The sequence below is a fragment of the Bos indicus genome, chromosome 25 (genome assembly GCF_029378745.1).
Source record: "Bos indicus isolate NIAB-ARS_2022 breed Sahiwal x Tharparkar chromosome 25, NIAB-ARS_B.indTharparkar_mat_pri_1.0, whole genome shotgun sequence".
Lineage (NCBI taxonomy): Eukaryota > Metazoa > Chordata > Mammalia > Artiodactyla > Bovidae > Bos > Bos indicus.
The window spans coordinates 42,718,970-42,733,199 of NC_091784.1; the positions used below are offsets into that span (position 1 = coordinate 42,718,970).

A 14,230-nucleotide genomic window follows, 5' to 3' on the forward strand; every position below is an offset into this window, starting at 1 on the left:
AAGCAGTGGCCGGGCACCCAGAAGGGAAGCCTGGAGGTGGCCACCTCCCGCACCCTGCCCATCAGGCAGCTCAGCAGCAGCGTCCCTCCACCCCTTTCCCTGGACTCTCCCTTTGCATGGCTCAGTGGCCACTTCCCCAGAACTCTCGTCCCTCCTCCTGCCCAGGGTTCCCGCGGCCAGGGACCCCAGGCCAGGGCAGCCCCTCCCTCAGAGTCTCTGAGCGGAGGGGAGACGGGGAAGGGTTAACACTCTTTGTTATCTCTCCTTTTAATCCTCAGATGGGCCAGCGGCTCACGTTGTTCGGATCTGGTAGAGAGAAAGCGTTAACTATTATCTGCTTCTAGCTGACCATCTGCTGTTGCAGAAAATTCAAAACCCTGGAGATCTACTTATATCCACATCGTAAACGAGAAAAGATGTTTTAATTAAGGGAAATCAGGTTAACTTAGCTCTAATTTACAAGCCGCCTGCCTAATGAATTGTCTGGGCTGCTCTCTCTTTGTAGAGAGTAAATCTGAGGATCCTTTCCCTCCGCAGTTCAGACACTAATTAACTAACCAAGAATTTTAGTAGCACACTCGCCTGTCGCCTAATAGTTTTACCTAAAGCCAGCCCGGTCATTGCTTGTACAAATTGCCAATTAAATGTGATTGATATAATGAAATTGGATTGTATTTTTCACTTACCTCCTCCCATCCCCCCTCATCCCCACACCATCCTACCCCTGTGTCAGGGGTGGTGCGCCCACGCACCCCCTCACCACCAAGCTGAACAGAACCGGCCCCCCAGCTCGGGCTGTGGGGCCCCAAGCAGTGCCCACGCGGGGGCGGAGCACGTCCCTGGTAAGCCAACATTTCTATTAGTTGAAGTTAACAGGCCTAATCTTGTTTCCAGATATTTATCCACGTACCCAGGGCTGTAGTTACATGTTTGAAGTTAGGGGGGGAAAGTGAAAGATCTAAGCGGCCATTCTAAAAATACATTAACAGTTTCCAAAATCTATATCGCTGCTTAATTAAATATGTTATCCTGTTTATAGGATCTGTGGCTAATTATTTAGAGTCATTTAATCTACTCAATTTGCACGTTAATTAAACAGCATCGGGTTGCAGAGCCGGCCGCGGCCGGGCGGGAAGCAGCGCCGCCTGGCGGGCCCGGCTAGCATCCCGCGGACCGACCAGTCCTCGAGCTGGTCCTGCGAGCCGGTCCGGGGGCGCTGGCTGCGTGATGTGTTCCCAGGCCATCAGGCAGGAAAACAGGGGTGGCCGGCGGGCTGCCCAGGACCTGCTCTGCGGCTGTTTATGGGGAGGGGATACCCCGCCCCCCGTCCCTCCCTCCCGGGCGCAGAGGCGAAGGGGCGGCGCGCCCGGGCCTGGTTAACCGCAGAACGATGGAGCCGCGCCCGCCCCGCGCCCGCCGCCTAATTGTCTCCGCCGCCCGTCCCCATCTGTCCCTCTCCGCCCGTGTGTGTTTTGGCCTTTGTCTCGCCGCCCTGCGCTGACACCCTCTTTCAAAGCCCACTTCTGTCGCCCTTCACCGATCGCTTCTGCCCCATTAACCCATCGGCACGAGGCTCCCGCAACAAAGGCCCGGAGTCGGGCGGACGCGCGCGCGCCCGCCCATTGTCCGCCGCTGACCCCGCGGCCCCCAGCCTGGCCCGGCCGGCCCGACGGGGCGGGGACGGGGTCGGCCTTGCAGATAAACACAGAAGGCGTCCTGCCCGGGCCGCGCTCCGCCCTCAGTGAACGGGACGGGACAGGACGGCCGCCTTGGCAAGGCCGGCGAGCAGCTGCCGCCGCGGGAACCGCGGGCCTGCCCGCCGGGCAGCTAATCCGCCGCAGGCCCCTTTGTCCCTCGCTGGACGTGAAGCTGGCAGAGAGAGCGGCTGGAGAGAGAGCAGGCCCGCCGCCTGGCGTGCCTGGTAAACAAAGAGAAGTGTTGCTGAGCGGGGCTGCCGTCCTCCGGTTCCGGTTCCCGGTCCTGCCCGGGGAAGGAGAGCAGGCCCCGCCGACCTGGCACAGGGACTCCTCCCGGTGCGGCTGCAGCACAACCCTGAGCCGCGGCCCGAGGCCACAGCAAATGGTCGCTCCCATCCACTGGGCCTTGTGGGGGTTGGGGGCGGGGGCTGCGTCCAGGAGGTGCTGCACAGAGCCAGGAGCTTTCTCTGGAATCTACGGGCTGCTCCTGGGCGGTGGCTGGGCTGTGCCGCCGGTGGATCCGCAGCTGTGGTCTCTCTTCACTCTTCTGGAGACCCCTGTCTGGCCCAGGGCTCCTTCTTTGACCAGTGAGGCAGGAGGAAGGTGGCGTGTGGCCCAAGGGCATCAGAAGGTCACCTTTTTCTGCAGCGGGTGTGGTGCCAGCAGGAGGTGGATGGGCCCAGGCAGAGCGGAGCTGTGGGAGGACGCCAATAAGCAGTGTGGTCTTGGCGACATCTCTGTAGTCCTGGAGACCCCACTTTTTACACCCAGATTCTGCCTGCTTTCATTTTCTATCCCGCAAGTGCCACTCCCTGGGCCTAGTGGTGGCCCTCTGCAAGCCAGTCCTCAAGACACCAATGTGTCCCCTGGAGACATCCCATGTCGAGGCTAGGAGAAGGAAGTTCCTGTTTCTAAGCCTGTCTAGACTACTAGTTTTTTTAATTCATTAAACATTTAAAATAAAGGGATGGCAAGAGAAAGAAGAGCGAACACGGTAGGGCTGCCCAAGGCACCTGCGGTGCCCCAGCAGGAACTTGCTGACGGGGCTGTCACTGTCCATGCCCCAGCCCCGGTGCTGGGGGACCCGAGGCCTGATTCTGGGCAGCTCTGCCGTCTCCCTGCTGACCTAATGACGGGTAACCATGAATCTTTTCAGAGGGTCCGGTCGTTGCCAAGAGTCCAGAAAGAAAAGGCCCCTTGTCTCCTTCCACCCCGTTGCCTGGATCCCACGGCGCACTCTGGTTTTCCTCCTACAGGGACTTTACACATCAGTGTCACGCTGCAGCACAAGTCCAGGCCCTCTATGCTTCAGGTGCAGCTCAGAATTCTGACCCCAGCTTGGTCCTCAAGCGCTCTGCACGTGACAACTTCTGCAAGTGTTTGGGCAGAAGCAAAGGCTGACGACAGAGTCCAGTACAGCCGGCAGGACTGGCAGAGTCACCTCCTGGGAGCCTGCCACCATAGCTGGAGACCAGAGGTCCAGAAGCTGGAGTCGGGCCAGCAACGAGCGGCACGGGTACTTCTTAAATAGCTTTATTGAGATGTCACTGCCACACCACCCAATGCACCCTTTTAGACTGTACAGTGCCACGTTTTCAGCACGTTCAAGAGCCGAGCAGCCATCGCCACTAATTCCAGAACACTGTCATCGCCCCCCAAAGAATCCCACACCCATTAGCAGTCACTCCCCATCTCCTGCCCCTCCCCCCTCAGCCCCTGGCAACCACTAATCCACTTTCGTCTCTATGGATTAGACAGGGATAATTTTGCAAAAAGAAATTCTACCAGTCTGGGAAGGACTGTATAAATGAGGAGTGTGGGGGTCAGGCCTGAAAACTCTGTGGATCAGCATGGCCACTTGTCCCCACCTGGGACATCTGTTTTAAACATCAGCACTGTTTGTTTGTTTTTTAATTTTGTTGAAGTATAGTCAATTTACAACGTTGTGTTCATTTCTACCGTACAGCAAAGTTACTGAGTTACACATATATACGTATGTTCTTTCCCATTATGGTCCCATTATTGTCTATCACAAGATACTGAGTAGAGTTCCCTGTGCTCTACAGGAGGACTTGGTTGTTAATCCATCCTATTTTACCAGTTCACATCTGCTAACCCCAAACTCCCAATACTTCCCTGGCAATACCCCCATCCCTGGCAACCTCATGACTGTGAGTTATCGACATGGTCTTAAGATCACTTCTGGCCCTCTCTGTTTTCTATCTGCTTCTGTGGGTGCCATCTGGCTCCAGCCTGGTGGAAACCACACCTTTCCGTCCCGTCAGTGAGATGCCAACACCAGCGGAGCAGTCTGGGCACCCAGAGTGGCCATGGGGAGGCTCCTCACAGCCATCCGTAACTCCATCCTCCCCAGCCCTGAGGCCAGTGTGATCCTCAATGTCCATGGAGCTTCGTCAACTATGATTTGGATCTCAAAGCAATTAAGATGTTGTTCACTTCAGAAAAGGCCATTTAGTTTTCCCTAAACAAAAACAAAGAAAAAATTTTTTAATGTAGCTCATTTTTAGCACCAAATCTTGTCATCATCCCATTCTTTATGAGCCCAAACTCCTAGCAATCACAGCACTGGGTTTCTAATGAGCATTTTCTTGATTTACAGCAGAAATGAGCAGTTATCTGCTAATAACCCCTGAGTCTGAAATTAAAAGGGCTGAGAAAATAAACCAAATTGCCAAGATCAACTCTCGTTAAATAAAGGCGTTGTGAAAAGACACAGCACAACATTTTCATGCATCGGATCGACAACACAATAGCTCCTCATTTGAGGTTGTAATTATTTAATACCACTTAGCAGCTGCAGAGCACTCACCCTACAAACGTTTAATGGACATTTGTTAATTAATTCTCAGCAGAGCCCATCCAGCGACTCGCACACGAGAAACTGAGGCAGGCACTGGAGGCGACAGAACGGAAGTCTGCAGGAGAGCATAGACTCAGGTGGCCGCCCCCCTCAGCCCCCCTGCCCACCTCAGTCTGAGCTCATTGCTGCCCAGAAGTTTCTGATTCATGGCAGCAGCCAGGGGGGGCGGGGAATGTCTAAATGGCTCTGAAGAAATTCATAAACAAAGGCAGAGTTTATGAGTCTCTGACTTGGCTAGAGAGTCAGACGTCAGTTTTATTCCACCCACCAGGAGAAAATGAACTATTTGACAGCCTGAATTAACTCGAAGTTAAAAGCTGCAGATACCCTGAGTTGCAAGCTGCCAGAGGAGAAATCCAGGCAGAGAGGCCGCGGGTCCACGAGAAGGAACCACATGCCCACTGGGGCACGGGCACCAGCTGTGCCCACTGGGGCACGGGCACCAGCTAGGACTCAGCCCTGTCCCAGCGGATGGCAGCTGAGACGACAGAGAGACGCCCAGGTTTACAACTCCAGTCATCGTGGGCTTTCTGCTCCTGCCTTCCCACGTGGCCACCGTGCTTATCCCCAGGCTCCTGCGGGAACAAGAGGCTGCTCTCAGTGGCTTGCTGCTGTCCTCCTTAGAAGAAAGCCTTCCATCCCAGGGACACAGCGGTGGCAAGCAAAGAGAGAGCCTGGGAGACCTTGGGAAGAGGATTTTGGTCCCAGAAGCCGGTGGGGGTAGAGGCGCCCCTCCTCGGGCTCACTCAGGCCCTCATTATGCTTCCTGGCCCCGAGAATGACTGGCACACGCTCCCCTGCAGGCTACTCTGGGGCGGGGAGGCAGGAGGCCAAGTCCTGGACGCTTTACCTCGGCCAGTCTGATTCCAGGACACATGACTTGTTTGATTGTTGGACCTACGGACGAGGGCAAGCAGGGGAGGGGGGTCAGAACCAGTCACCCCTCCTCCTCTGACCAGTCAGATGGGCTCAAGGTCCAGGCTCAGGTGTCCAGTGTGTTCTGTGTAGCGGCTGAACCACGCCCACTCTCAAGGCGTCTTCATTACTAAAGAGCTCGCCTTTGCTTTCAAAAACTCGACCAAATTAAAGCTCGGGCCTGAGCGAGTTTGGGGGGGTAGGGAGTGTCCAGCTGACCCCCACCCCCCAGCCATGGGGAACTTCACATGGATTATGAAGCTTCCCCTCGAAGTCACTGAGAACGGCCTTCTGGGGCCGGGGAGGCTGTGTGTGACGGGTGACGAGCGACAGGCCTTGAGACGGAGATGATTGCGACCCGACACCTACAACAGACCAGACACAGAGGAGGAACCGGAAGTCCAGGGGCGCCCAACCGGAAGGGGCGGGGCCGCCGCCTGGAGACTTGGGAAGGCCTGTGGGTGCGCTTGGCCTAGGCTGGCGTGCGGGGCTCCAGGCAGTGACCTGTTCCAGCCGGCCTGCTCGTGGATGAGACCTCCAGGACCCAGCTTGCAGGTGGGGTGCAGAGCTCGTGGCAGGAGGGAGAGGGTGCGCCTGGGAGCCGAGGGGTGAGGGGTGGGAGGCCGGGCCCGAAAGTGGGCTGCGGGCCTCGAGGGGCTGAGGCCTGGCCCTGAGCCGGGGTTGTCGGCAGCAGGGTCCTCCTGTACCGGGGTGACCTGGTGAACCCTCAGACTGGGAGGCGCCTCCGAGTGTCTTCGCCCGGAGAGGAGGCCTCTCCCCTGTGGTACCGTCTCGTCTGTGGTGGACGCGGTGAGGCGTGTCCCCCCGTCGCTCCCCAGATGGTGGCTTTGTTGGGGCTGCTGCTCTGGGACAGCGCGGGGCTCCTGGGGGGCCGTCCTGGATGGTGGGGGCTTGTCTTCGTTGACTCTGCAGAGAAGAAAGCCCCCTGGACTCAGTGTCTCCCAATGTCAGTCACTGAAGTCTTGCTGTAGTGTGCCCACACACCACGGTGCATTTTCTGTTTCTCTTTAAATGTACTTCAAGCAGAATTGCTTTTTTAAAAAGTTAATTAAACTTTTTGGCTGCACCTTGAAGCTTGCAGGATCTCAGTTCCCCAACCAGGAATTGAACCCAGGTCCTAACCGTCGGACCACCAGGGAATAGCCCAGAATTGCTTTTTTAAAAAATATTTTTATTTGACTGCCCAGGCCTCGGTTGTGGCATGTGGGGTTTTCAGTCGTGGCGTATGAACTCTAGTTGCCACATGTAGAATCTAGTTCCCTCACCAGGCGTTGAGCCCGGGTCCCTCGCAGTAGAAGTGGTGAGTCCCAACAGCTAGACCGCAGGGGAGTTCCCCAGAATTGCTTTTTAATTCAGCCTCATCCTCAACCAAGTCTGTGAAATCCCAAGTTCAACGCGCCCGCTGCTTTCTCTCACACAGAGATAAGTGACGCTTGAGATAAGTGACGCTTATTGAAGACTGCCTGTTTGTGTGCCCCCTGTGGTCGTCTTGCAGGCCCCAGGAGCCCGCTGTCCGCGTGGGAAAGTCCTCGACCAGATGACCTAATGACGGATTCTGCAGAAGTGAAACCGTCCTTCGGTGGGAGGCGACAAGGGCCCTGGGACAGAGCCCACACAGGAGCCCTCCGCGTCCAGCCGCCGCTGTCTGAGCGATGCTGGAGGAGCCTCTGGGCCTCCCTGAGCCCCACGTGCCCGGCTCAGCTGCAGGGTAAGCTGGCTGTGAGGGCCGAGTGAATTTATACTGGGGGAGAGTTGGGGAATGTGTCATCATTGTTCTTAAGGAAAGGAAAGGCAGTGCAGCTTGAACTGAGGATTGTGTTTCTCTGGGATTCAGAATTTCTTGAGCCTAAAAAACAGTGGAGGGGTTGATAACGCTTGAGGACGTGATGCTCAGAGAGATCAGCCAGACACAGAAGGACAGGCACTGTGTGACCCCACTTCTGTGAGGTCCCCAGAGGAGTCAGGGTCATGGAGACAGGAAGTAGGAGGTGGGGACCAGGGGCTGGGGGAGTGGGGCTCAGTGTCAAACGGGACAGTCTCAGTTTGGGAAGATGAGAAAGTTCTGGAGATGATGGTAGTGATGGCTGCATGACAGCATGAGTATACTTAATGCTCCTGAACTGCACCCTGGAAAAATACTAAGATGGTAAATTTTATGCTGTGTATATTTTCCCTGCGATAGAGAAAAGAGAGGAGAGAGGAGAGAGGAGTGCACTTCTGGTGGGTACACGGGGATTCATGCTATTAAGTCTCTGCACTTGCGTTCATAGTTGAAATTTTCCATAATTTTAAAAAGATTTCTCAGGTTTTCTCCAGGAGGGCTGGCCCCCAGGCTTGGGGTCTCAGAGCTTTTGCAGGTACGGAAGCCCGTGGAGGCTTTTTTATGGCTTTCTCTGTTCCTCCAAATGTGCTTATTTCTAAAGGAGCCCCTCTGGTTCTCTGGCCCCCTCTCTGGGGAGGGAGTAAAGGTGGCCCAGGAGGGGCCCAGGGATCCCCTTTCAGCAATCCCTCTGCCGCAGAGGACAGTCCCACTCACCTTCCTGGAGGGTGCTGGGCGGGCCGGGGGCAGCCCTGCAGGTGTGGACGCTCCCTTGGGAGGCCTCGGTTGCTGCCCTCTGCCCCTTCGTGGGCCTTGAGGTGACACCACTCCTCTCAGTGTGCTCAGCACAGCGAACACCCCTATGTTTAATCATTTAAATTCACTTAAGTTCTGGTGCTGGCATTTAGCAAGGAAAAGCTGTCTCCATTAAAACCAACTGACAAAGGTTTTCCTCTTCCCTACAGCTTTCATTTCCACTCTTCCTCACCTTTTAAAACATTCCACCCCAGTAGAAACATTCCCGTTTGATTTTGCACCCAGAGGCCCCTGTCCCGGAAAACGAGGCCTGTTTTTGTTTCCCTGGGGTCAGTGGTTTCCCCCACCCTTAAGTTCCGGTCACAGTGCTGGAAAGAAAAAGCGGTCAAACACCCTTTCCTACCTCCTAGGAAACCACACAGAGACTTGGCCTCCCGGGCATTTAGAACCCAGTTTTCCCGATGCTCGTGGCTGAGAGTCTGGGTTTTCCTAAAGAACTCTCCCTGCCTACTTTCTCTGTGAATATATCACCACAGTGTGGACGCTCAGCTGCTAAAGTTGCCACCAAGCCTCTTTGGTATTGGGTAAACGTCTCTGAATAATTCAAAATAAGCCACCAAACAAGGCACATTCGTTAAACGTTGGGGAACATTTCCAATACGCAGCACGAAACGAGAGCTGCACGTGGAGGGCGCCCCTCAGCGCTCTGACTGGAGGGGCTGAGCAGAGGCTGCGTCCCATTATTTGAGCTTCGTGGTCCCGAGTCTCCGCTGTTTTATTAATTTTTTTATCTACAGTTCTAAACTACTATTTCATTTATTAGAACAATAGGGAAGCTTATTGAGGTGGTATTTTTATTAAAATTTCTATTAACTTTTGCTATCAGTACAGTTGTAGATTAATTAATTTTTACTACTTTTTAAAGCAAAAAATATTAGAGCTGATCCCAAGTTACTTCAAACGTGAAACAAGCCAAGTCAGAAAAAGAGCAGTTGGGCGAGAGAGACGTCGCTGGTTCAGACCAGGAAGAAGTTTACGGTCGACAGGCAGCTTGCCAGGTAGGTTATCTTCATCTGGGGGGTTCAGGCAAAGTTCTGCTTTGTTCTGTCTGAGGTGATCTCACAGAGAGACACACAGATCTGCTCTTTCACGTAGTGGGGGGATTGTTTTGTCTTTGGAGTAGATGCATAATTCTGTGAAGTGGTTTCTTTGATTTTTTTGGCCCTGATACTTGGCATGTGGGATCTTAGTTCCCCGACCAGGGATCAAACTCATGCACTCTGCATTGAAAGTTTGGAGTCTTAACCGCTGGCCACCAGGGAAGTCCCTGCAGTGGCTTTCTCAAGGTGAAATTTACATAATATGAAATTCACCATCTTACAGCGAACATGGTTAATACCGTCACAATGTCCTGCAACCACCACCTCTGCCCAGACCTCTTTCCTCGTCCCCAAGGAGCCCTGGGCCCATTAGTGGTCACTCTCGGTTGCCCTTCTCCCAGCCCCTGGCGGCCGCTGATCTTTCTGTCTCTGGATTGGCCTGTTCTGGGTGTTTCACATAACGGAATCGCTCACCATGCGGCCCTGTGTTTTTGATTTCTTTCACGGAGCATCGTGTTTTCAGGGCTCGTGGCCGTGTGTCAGGGCTGTGCTCCTTTTTCTGGCCGAGTCACCGCCCAGTGTGTGTACGGCTAGCCCGTTTGTCCCTCACCTGCTGTGGACATTTCTTTGCACCTCTGACGGTTCTGTGCACAGCTGCTGTGAGCGTGTGGGTGTGTGTGTGTGTCTGTGGCCTGGTTTTCCGTTCTTTGGGTGCAGAGCTGGGAGTGGAGCTGCTGGGTCAGGTGGTCACTCTCTGTGTTTTCTGCTCTCTCGCTTGTACATAGTGAATTAGCTCCTCCCTGTCCCAGGTCAGGGCCGTGGGCGTGATGTGCCAGGGGGATGATGGGAACAGCAGCCGCCTGCCTTGGCAGGCTGCTCGCCTGTGGAGCTCCTTCAGGGAGGAGTTGGGAGACTCCTGTGGGCCAAGTGTGCCTCCACTCTCCTGACACGCACGTCCCGGGGGGCACCAGGCCCCTGCGGTGCTTTCTGGCAGAGTATGGACATTACTGTCAGCCACGTCCATTTTCCACCCTAAACTTGCTCATTTTAAACTGAAGTACATTAAAATCTTCCAACACTTCAACCAGAGAGAAAACCCCTGCAAGGGGACAGGCCCCGGGGACCCCGGAGGTGAGGACAGGCGAGGGGGTGTGCTGGACCTTGCTTTCCCAATGCCCTGGGTCCTGGAAAGCCTGGGTTGCTGTCTGTCATCCTCACAGATAGAGATGAGGGGACGTGCCCAGCGCCAGCGAAGGCAAAATAGCAGGCACGAGCTCAGGCTGCCTTTCCTCCAAGCCTGTTACCCCAGGAGGGGGCAGCCAGGCACGGACCCCGCCAGGAGGAGGGCAGAACCTGCCCCGCTTGCACGGAGCCAGCCGCTCCCCGAGCCAGAGCAGAGCTGCGGTGGCTTTCACATTCTGTGTCGCCCTGGCCTGGCAGCTCCAGCACAGCAGACACTACCGCGCACGCCTGGCTGTCCGGAAGTGGCCGTGGTCAGGGCGGCGTGGCCCACCGGTGGCTTCTCGCCTCACGTCTACGCGGCTGTGGCGCGGCCCACCTTCCTGGTAGACTCAGCAGCGCGTCTCCCTCCAGTGAAATTCCACAGAAACAGGAGGTGAGTCAGCACAACGAGCACCGAGCTCCGGTGTTGGGCGTCCAGGCTGAAGTCCGCCGTGGTCAGCAGGCGAGCCGGGAGCCGCAGCCTTGAGGTGGGAGAAAAGGGGGATGGCAGGAAGGTGCTGGCTTCCGGCGCCCGTCCTCAGCATCCCGGCCCAGCAGCTCAGCTCTGGGTGGAAAGTGCAGCCGCCGGTCAACAGTGGGCCTCAAGCCCAAGGCACATCTGGTGCCCAGGTGTTTGGGCTTCACTCTGGCATCCGGCCAGCCAGCAAGGATTCCCACTCCCCTCCCCTGACCTCCCCACCCTCAGCGTTATCCCAGGAACACTCTGGGGTCGTTTCCTTCGGAGGAGGAAGCCCAGGGACAAATGGACTTCTGTCTGCACCGAGGCTTGGTTCTCAGTCCTTGACCTGCCCTCCACTGGCCACCCTCTGTTCCGACTGGAATCTTCAGGACGAAGGGCTGGGAGGCTCAGAGCTGACGCTCCCAGTGCTTTGAAAGCCAGCGTGTTGCCTAATTAGACCATCTGGACGTGAGAGGTGTCCAGACTCATGGAAATCCAAACCCAGTGAAGGTGGGGGCTTCCTGGGAGTGCTATGTAGAGCAGCTTCTCCCAGCTCTGGGCGCGTTCCCACAGCTGGGACAGAAGCCCCCCTTTGGCCACAGACAAAGCCACAGAGGAGGGGCCTGCCGGCTGGTGTGGAAGCTGGAAGCCGGGGTCCCACCCCGGACACATGCAGAGGCCGAGGACAGCCTGCCGTCCCGCTTAGAGGGGAGCATGGGGTTTAGGAAGGGTGTTCACACATTGCTCATGAAGATTTTTTCTCTGGAGGGAACCATCCTGAGAGGCTCAACTGCCAGAGAACTGATCGCAGAGAACAGACCCGAGCCCATGGGCAGCGAGGTCCACCTTCTCGCAGGAGGTGATGGACGCTGGTGACCACTAGGGAGCTGGGGTGATGACGACTCACCTGTCAGAGTGTGGGAGCGTTAGTGCACTTATCAAAATAAGCTCGTGTGTGTGGGACCGAAATAAACGAGGCCAGGCCTGGACGAGGTGGGGCTCCTGCCAGGAGAACACAGGACGTCTAAGAGAGAGTCTATAAACAGGACTGTGTTTGTTTTATGAGGTTCCCGGGGGAAACTTTTTTTTTCTTTCAGAATTCTGGGTGTTTGTTCCTGATGTTTCTGAAAACTCAGATCCCCAAGTGTTTACTGTGCCTCTGTGATGAGTGAGGTGTTCTGAGAGCAGCAAAGGAACAGAGGGAACTGGGAGTAGAAACGAAGTTCCAGTGATTTCTGTGCGTGGAGCCCAAATGGAGCCCGGGAGGGTGGCAGGAGGGCAGAGGGACCAGGAGGCTGGTGACAGGATTGCATGGAAAAGATAAAGAATGGAGGCCACCTAGGTGACCCCCACCCACCCGACAGGCCTCCCAGGAGAGGGTGGGGAGTGGAACAGAGGGAGCGCCTGTGGATTTCACAGAAGCGATGAAGGAAATACCTTCGTGTGTTCACAAGACTTACATCCCAAGTAGGATACTTAAAAAGAAGTCTGTATCCCAATCTCTGCTGCGAAATCACGGTTACCAAAGGCAGAGGGTCAATCTTACAGGGGGCGAGCAGGGGAAACCAGCTTTCCTGCAGACGAGTGGTGTAGACAGCAGACTTCTCAACTGCAGGATGGAGTCCAAGGTCCGACGGAACGACATCTTCAAAATGCTGGGAGAACGTGGCCCTCAGTGCGGGACTGTTCACTCCTCCTGAGCCATCGTAGGTGAAATAATGACAAAAAGACGTGTGCACGGAGCCTGGCTGAACGAGCTGCTGAGGAAGTGAGGAGGCAGGGGGGGAGAGCGGCGTCGGAGCCTGGCTGAACGAGCTGCTGAGGAAGTGAGGAGGCCGGGGGGGAGAGCGGCGTAGGAGCCTGGCTGAACGAGCTGCTGAGGAAGTGAGGAGGCTGGGGGGGAGAGCGGCGTGCAAGACGCCCCAGTGGGGTTTCTCTAAAAGGCAGACCGGAGCGAACCTCGGTAAACTGCCTCGACTGCGCAACATAAAATAACAAAGGGCTCGTCGGGTTTAAACACAAGATGAAAACCGGTTCTGGGTGCTGGTCACAGGTAGCACAGACACTGCATCTCAGGGCATGCAGTTTTGGGTCCTGGCTCAGTCAAAAGGAGGATGAAGATTCTGATTAATTTTACTTTGTTAACGCAAGTGTGTTAGAAATGGAGAACGCCGCAAAGCCTGAAGTGTAATTTTATAGTAGTGATTTGTCGTTCAGTCGCTGTCGTGTCTGACCCTGTGACCCCAAGGATTGCAGCATGCCAGGCTTCCCTGTCCTTCACTATCCCCCAGAGTTTGCTCAGATTCATGTCCATTGAGTCGCTGATTCTATCGAACTGTCTCATCCTCTGCTGCCCCTGTAGTAGTGATATCTCGTCTCAATTTAAATTAAGCTGAAAACATTGGTTTAGAGAAACATAAGACACTTAGAGTTGATAGCAGGACAGGTGAGCTGTGTCTAATGCTGTAAATGCTGCTGCTGCTGCTAAGTCACTTCAGTCGTGTCCAACTCTGTGCGACCCCAGAGCCGGCAGCCCACCAGGCTCCCCTGTCCCTGGGATTCTTCAGGCAAGGGCACTGGAGTGGGTTGCCATTTCCTTCTCCAATGCATGAAAGTGGAAAGTGAAAGTGAAGTCACTCAGTCGTGTCCGACTCTTCTCAACCCCATGGACTGCAGCCTACTAGGCTCCTCTGCCCATGGGATTTTCCAGGCAAGAGTACTGGAGTGGGGTGCCATTGCTGTAAATGCTACGAATACCCAAATACCCAAATTCTCTTCCAAGTACTCAAGTGATAGAGAAATCTCTGGGCACATGAAGTGAAGCGAAGTCGCTCAGTCGTGTCCGACTCTTTGTGACCCTATGGACTGCAGCCCACCAGGCTCCTCCGTCCATGGGATTTTCCAGGCAAGAGTACTGGAGTGGGGTGCCATTGCTGTAAATGCTATGAATACCCAAATACCCAAATTCTCTTCCAAGTACTCAAGTGATAGAGAAATCTCTGGGCACATGAAGCGAAGCGAAGTCGCTCAGTCGTGTCCGACTCTTTTGTGACCCCATGGACTGCAGCCCACTAGGCTTCTCCGTCCATGGGATTTTCCAGGCAAGAGTACTGGAGTGGGTTGCCATTTCCTTCTCCAGAGGATCTTCCCGACCCAGGGATCGAACCCGGGTCTCCCGCATTGCAGGCACATGTTTTACCGTCTGAGCCCCGAGGGAAGCCCCCAATTTTTTATTAGTCTTTATCGGAGTAGAGTTGCTGAACGCTGTGTTAGCTTCAGGTGTACAGCAGAGTGACCCGCCCTCTGGGACCGTCTCCCCGCGCGGGTCGTCACGGAGCGCTGACCGAGCTCCATGTGCGG

The 14,230-nt window shown here is 55.2% G+C and overlaps 1 long non-coding RNA gene across 2 annotated transcripts in view; it reads left to right on the forward strand.

Annotated features, from left to right (window-relative positions):
- The first annotated feature begins 5,939 nt into the window (after nt 1–5,939).
- LOC139179794 (uncharacterized) overlaps nt 5,940–14,230 on the forward strand; it is a 30,033-nt gene continuing 21,742 nt past the window's right edge. The window contains exons 1-3 of one of the 2 annotated variants that reach the window (XR_011564168.1): nt 5,940–6,048; nt 7,010–7,222; nt 9,015–9,147. This is a non-coding gene — a long non-coding RNA (uncharacterized lncRNA). Of the gene's footprint in view, nt 6,049–7,009; nt 7,223–9,014; nt 10,760–14,230 lie in introns of those variants that run through there. The other variant, XR_011564167.1, reaches the window with a different exon arrangement.